Here is a 6674-nt window from a genome sequence, read left to right as displayed (position 1 = left end):
TAACGTCACAGCTACACCAGTATAAGCCTGCTTTATACCAGTGTAACTGCAGCCACACTAGGGGTTGTACTGGTCTAACTATATCAGTAACAAATCATACCCCTACCTATACCCAGTGTGTGTGTAGAGCAGGGGTTATCTACAATAATGGCCATGGAAAAAATGGCCAGTTTGCTCTTTGTGCACAGGGAAACATAAGTGACAACACGAGTACAGTGTGTGCCACTTCAGTAAATGTTTTCTCATGACCACAACCTTTTCTACAGCCTGGTGCCAAAGAGCCATTTTTCTTTGTACAATATGTACTAGCAGCTGTACCAATTAACATAAAATTAACACACAAAGGCCAGCTAATCTCTTGACTATGCCTGCCATTCACTTCTCTGAAGCTATTATGGCAAGATCAGCTTTTGTACCTCTGCTTGCTATGCAAATAACTAAGTTATGATTCCTTCATTACCAATATACAATTACCTGGAGCTGATACCCATGAAATCTAATGCGGACAGATTACCAGCATGTGGAGCCAAATGAGTTGCACGGTTAAAGGTTGGGTATGTAGGACATGCTGGACTGTGGTGCCCTGTGTCATTCTAGAAAATGGCACTTAGGTCTCCATATAGATCTTGCCACGTTCCTCTGGGCTGGATTTGGCCTGGATTTACATCAGTCTCTGCTGGATCACAGAGGCACCCAAGGCAGAAAGACCACTCGGAGTGAAGCTTCAGTGGGGGAAGTTGCCCTACAACCACGGGGATGTGGGGATCCAGCCACTGCACCAACCAGCTGGCACAGCATGGGAAGGGACAGAGCTGGGGCCAATGGGGAAATGGATTCATGAGGCACATCCCCTCAGCAGTCTCCTCTGGTTCCCCGGCTCTAAAGTACTGCTGTTCCTCTAGTTGGCAGAGATCCTATGGGAGGTACAAAACCATCCTGCCCTCGGGTCTTAGGGGCCCTCACTGGTGAAGGGACGTGTAATAAGGTTTTTTTCACCTGCATCATCAATGGTGACTCTTGATATTTCTACACTGCAATTAGACACCTGTGGTTAGCCTGTGCCATCTGACTTGGGCTTGCGGGGCTTGGGCCAAGAGGCTGTTTAATTGCAGTGTAGACGTTTGGGCTTGGGCTGCTGGCTGAGCTCTGAGGACTCTCCCACCTCACAGGGTCTTAGAGCTTGGGCTTGAGTGTTTACATCACAATTAAACAGCTTGCTAGCCTGAGCCCTGCAAGCCTGAGTTAGCTGGCACGGGCCAGCCGTAGGTGTTTAATTGCAGTGTAGACATACCCTCAGACCTGCTGACATTTCCCCTCCTGCCTTTCTTATGGCTTCAGCACTCACTGATCTCCCCTGTTGTTCACGTCTTTGTTTGCCACCATCCCGGTTGCTACAGCTCAGGGAATAATGGGCCCAGTTCTGTCTTCCTGGAATGCAGTGGGAGCTCTGGGTACAGGAATGGGTACATCATTTGTAACCTAACTGTGGCTGGAGGCTAGCCAGGAAAAGAAGTGTGAGAACATGCCACATTGCTTTTGTGTTGGCCTTAAAAATATCATCACTGACGATAAGCAGATAGACTCATAGACTTTAAGGTCAGAAGGGACCATTATGATCATCCAGTCTGACCTCCTGCACAAAGCAGGCCACAGAATCCTATCCATCCACTTCTATAACAAACCCCTAACCTATGTCTGAGTTATTGAAGTCTTCAAATTGTGGTTTGAAGACCTCAAGCTGCAGAGAATCCTCCAGCAAGTGACCCATGCCCCACACTGCAGAGGAAGGCAAAAAACCTCCAGGGCCTCTGTCAATCTGCCCCGGAGGAAAATTCCTTCCCGACCTCAAATATGGCGATCAGCTAAACCCTAAGCATGTGGGCAAGACTCACCAGGCAGCACCCAGGAAAGAATTCTCTGCAGTAACTCAGATCCCATCCCATATAACATACCATCAAAGACCACTGGGCATACTTACCTGCTGATAATCAAAGATCAATTGCCAAAATTAGGCTATCCCATCACACTATCCCTTCCATAAACTTATCAAGCTTAGTCTTAAAGCCAGATATGTCTTTTGCCCCCACTACTCCCCTTGGAAGGCTGTTCCAGAACTTCACTCCTCTAATGGTTAGAAACCTTCATCTAATTTCGAGTCTAAACTTCCTAGTGTCCAGTTTATACCCATTTGTTCTTGTGTCCACATTAGTACTAAGCTTAAATAATTCCTCTCCCTCCCTAATATTAATCCCTCCGACATATTTATAAAGAGCAAGCATATCTTGCCTCAACCTTCTTTTGGTTAGACTAAACAAGCCAAGCTCTTTGAGTCTCTTTTCATAGGACAGGTTTTCCATTCCTCGGATCATCCTAGTAGCCCGTCTCTGAACTTGTTCCAGTTTGAATTCATCCTTCTTAAACATGGGAGACCAGAATGCACACAGTATTCCAGGTGGGGTCTCACCAGCGCCTTATATAACGGTACTAACACCTCCTTATCTTTGCTGGAAATACCTCGCCTGATGCATCCTAAAACTGCCTTAGCTTTTTTAATGGCCATATCACATTGGCAGCTCATAGTCATCCTGTGATCAACCAATACTCCAAGGTCCTTCTCCTCCTCTGTTACTTCCACCTGATGTGTCCCCAATTTATAACTAAAATTCTTATTATTAATCCCTAAATGCATGACCTTGCACTTTTCACTATTAAATTTCATCCTATTACTATTAGTCTAGTTTACAAGATCATCCAGATCTTCCTGTATGATATCCCTGTCCTTCTCCGTGTTAGCAATACCCCCCAGCTTTGTGTCATCCGCAAACTTTATTAGCACATTCCCGCTTTTTGTGCCAAGGTCAGTAATAAAAAGGTTAAATAAGATTGGTCCCAAAACTGATTCCTGAGGAACTCCATTAGTAGCCTCCTTCCAGCCTGACAGTTCACCCTTCAGTACGACCCGTTGTTGTCTCCCCTTTAACCAGTTCCTTATCCATCTTTCAGTTTTCATATTGATCCCCATCTTTTCCAATTTAACTAATAATTCCCTATGCGGAACCGTGTCAAATGTCTCACTGAAATCGAGGTAAATTAGATCTACTGCATTTCCTTTGCCTAAATAATCTGTCACCTTCTCAAAGAAGGAGATCAGGCTGGTTTGGCATGTTCTACCTTTTGTAGAACCATGTTGTAATTTGTCCCAATTACCATTGACCTCAATGTCCTTAACTACTTTCTCCTTCAAAATTTTTTCCAAGACCTTACATTCTGCAGATGTCAAACTAACAGACCTATAGTTACTCGGATCACTTTTTTCCCCTTTCTTAAAAATAGGAACTATGTTAGCAATTCTCCAGTCGTACGGTACAACCCCTGAGTTTACCGATTCATTAAAAATTCTTGCTAATGGGCTTGCAATTTCATGTGCCAGTTCCTTTAATATTCTTGGGTGAAGATTGTCTGGGCCCTCTGATTTTGTCCCATTAAGCTGTTCAAGTTTGGCTTCTACCTCAGATGTGGTAATATCTACCTCCATATCCTCATTCCCATTTGTCACCCTTCCATTCTCCCTAAGGTCCTCATTAGCCTCATTAAAGACTGAGGCAAGGTATTTATTTAGATATTGGGCCATGCCCAGGATATCCTTAACCTCCATTCCAGCCTCAGTGTGTAGCGGTCCCACTTCTTCTTTCTTTGTTTTCTTCTTATTTATATGGCTATAGAACCTTTTACTATTGGTTTTAATTCCCTTTGCAAGGTCCAACTCTACATGACTTTTAGCCTCTCTCATTTTATTCCTACATGTTCTGACCTCACTAAGGTAGCTTTCCTTGCTAATCCCGCCCATCTTCCACTCCTTGTAGGCTTTCTGCTTTTTCTTAATCACCTCTCTGAGATGCTTGCTCATCCAGCTTGGTCTGCAACTCCTGCCAATGTTTTTTTTCCCCTTTCTTGGGATGCAGGCTTCCGATAGTTTCTGCAGCTTCGACTTGAAGTAATTCCAGGCCTCCTCCACCCTTTCAATCCACAAGTTCTTCAGTCCAATCCACTTCCCTAACTAATTTCCTTAATTCTTTAAAGTTAGCCCTTTTGAAGTAAAAAACCCTAGTCCCAGATCTATTTTTGCTTATCCTTCCATCTAGTTTGAACTGAATTAGCTCATGATCACTCGAACCAAGGTTGTCCCCTACAACCATTTCTTCTATGAGGTCCTCAGTACTCACCAAAACCAAATCTAAAATGGCATCCCCTCTTGCTGGTTCTTCAACTACTTGGTGAAGAAATCCATAAATCTGAGCCCTATTATTGTTACTAGCACTTGTCCTTCAGTCTATATCTGGGAAGTTAAAATCTCCCATGATCACACAATTCCCATTAGCGTTTACTTCATTAAAAACATTAAAGAGGTCTCTGTCCATATCCAAATCAGATCCCGGTGGTCTGTAGCACACCCCAAGCACTATCTCAGGGGAGCAGGGCCGGCACTTCCATTGAGGCAAACTAGGCAATTGCCTAGGGCGCCAGGATTTTCGGGGGGCGGCATTTTGCTGGAGGGTGGCAGGTGGCTCCGGTGGACCTGCCACAGTCGTGCCTGCAGAGGGTCCGTTAGTCCACAGCTTTGGTGGAGCTGCCGCAGGCATGCCTGTGGACTGTCCGCTGGTCCTGTGTGGCTCCGGTGGACCTCCCACAGGCACGACTGCGGCAGCTCCACCGGAGCCCCGGACCCTCCACGGAAATGGCTGCGGCAGCTGGAGCCATGGGAGCGGCGTGCGGGGCAGCGAAATGGTCGTGCGCCTAGGGCGCGAAAAACTCTAGCGCCGGTCCTGCAGAGGAGGCTCTAGTAGCTTTCTTTCCCAGTGTGATTTTTGCCCAGACAGACTCTGTCTTATCTATTCCATCACTTATTTCTTTACAGTTAACCTCATCATTGATATACAATGCTACTCCACCACCTTTGCCTTTATTTCTGTCTTTCCTAAACAGCACATCGCCTTCAATACCTGTACTCCAGTCATGACTACTATTCCACCATAATTCTGTTATCCCTATAATATCCGGTTTCACTTCCTGGACCAGTATCTCTAGTTCCTCCATAAGTGCTCATAGAATTGATGGCCAGAAGGAATATTGTACCATCCTAGATACTTATACAACCCCTATTACCATAGGATCTGAGCACTTCACAGTCTTCGGCATATTTATCCTTTCAACTTGAGTCATGGTGGGAATGTGGATGTGAATGTTGAGAGTTGCATGAAGAGCTCTTGGTGTACATGGAAGGAAGTTGATGGGAATTCTCTGTGATAAGAATATGCCAAGTAAGCTAAAGAGAAAAGTATCTAAATCATGACTAGACCAGCCATGGCATACAGGTTGGAATGCTGGTCAATGAGGAAGAGCGAAGAACAACCACTGCACACCAGGGTGCTGGAACTAGGGGTGCTGGCTGTGCTGCTGCACTCCCTGGCTTGAAGTGGTTTCCCTCATAGACAGGGTTCACAGTTTGGTTCAATAGCTTTCCGCATCCCCACTATACAAATTGTTCCAGCACCCCGCTGTACACTGCTGAAATGAAAATGCCCAAGTGGACACTGGGTAAGATGAGAGTAGCCTCCATCATGGAAAGGATAAGGGAGTATCACCTGAATTGGCTGTGTCATGTGAGTTGCTGAGATGGGGGCCATGCTATCCAGAGACTGTAAATGCTAGTAGTCATGGAGCAAAGGCCATGAGGAAGGTGTTTGAGACTCTGTAGGGGGACATGAAGAAGGTTGGTGTCAGTTGGGAAGACGCTCTTGACAAGAACTCTTGGAGACAAAGACCAAGAGCTGGTGACCCCAACTGGTGGGACATGATGGAGGCAAGAAAGATGCTCACTACGCCCCCGTGAGGCCTGGCAGTGCTATCATCCCCATTGTACAGATGGGGAAACTGAGGCACAGGGCAGGTGAATCACTTGCCAAAATGTTATGCAGGAAGTCTGCTGCAGAGCTAGGAATTGAACCTAGGTCAGCCAAGTTTCCAACTATTTCTTTAACCACTGGATCATCATTCCACTTAAACAATTCTTTGATGATCCTCTGTCTAGTCTGGCTCCCTGCTTAAAACAGGCTATGAAATCTTACCCAGTGATTTGCATCATATCCAATAACTTGTGGCTGAATTACAGTCTATCATTTAGACAGACATCCAGTCCCAATGTAAAAACTCCAGGTGAAGGGAAATAGTCCACTCTCTTCCCATGGTTAATTGGTCTTGCTTAATAGTCACTGGAATGTTCTATTAGTGACCAGATGTGGACCCAATCCTGCAGCAAACTCCATTCAGATAAACCCCTGTGATCACCTAGGATCCACCCACTCGGAACTAGTTGCAGGATCAGGGACTCAAGCAGCCTGGCACCCCTAGCACCAGGCAGGGGCATGTTTCAGCATTAAATGACAGTTACCTCCTGCTGACTCATCTATAACACTTCCTGTATCCTCTACTGTAGGTGGAATCCCATTCATGTACTAACTCTGCTTAGCCATTGAGACCATTAATTCAGCAATGTCCAAATCCCTCAGGCAGCTTTGAGACTCTTAGCCTTAGAATCTGGAAGATATTTTCAAGCAGATATGAGGATAGGACATGTGCGATCATCCCCTTTAAACTGGCCACCTTATAAATTGATG

Source organism: Gopherus flavomarginatus, chromosome 9 (genome assembly GCF_025201925.1).
Source record: "Gopherus flavomarginatus isolate rGopFla2 chromosome 9, rGopFla2.mat.asm, whole genome shotgun sequence".
NCBI lineage: Eukaryota > Metazoa > Chordata > Testudines > Testudinidae > Gopherus > Gopherus flavomarginatus.
Note: the sequence above shows the minus strand (reverse complement) of the source record.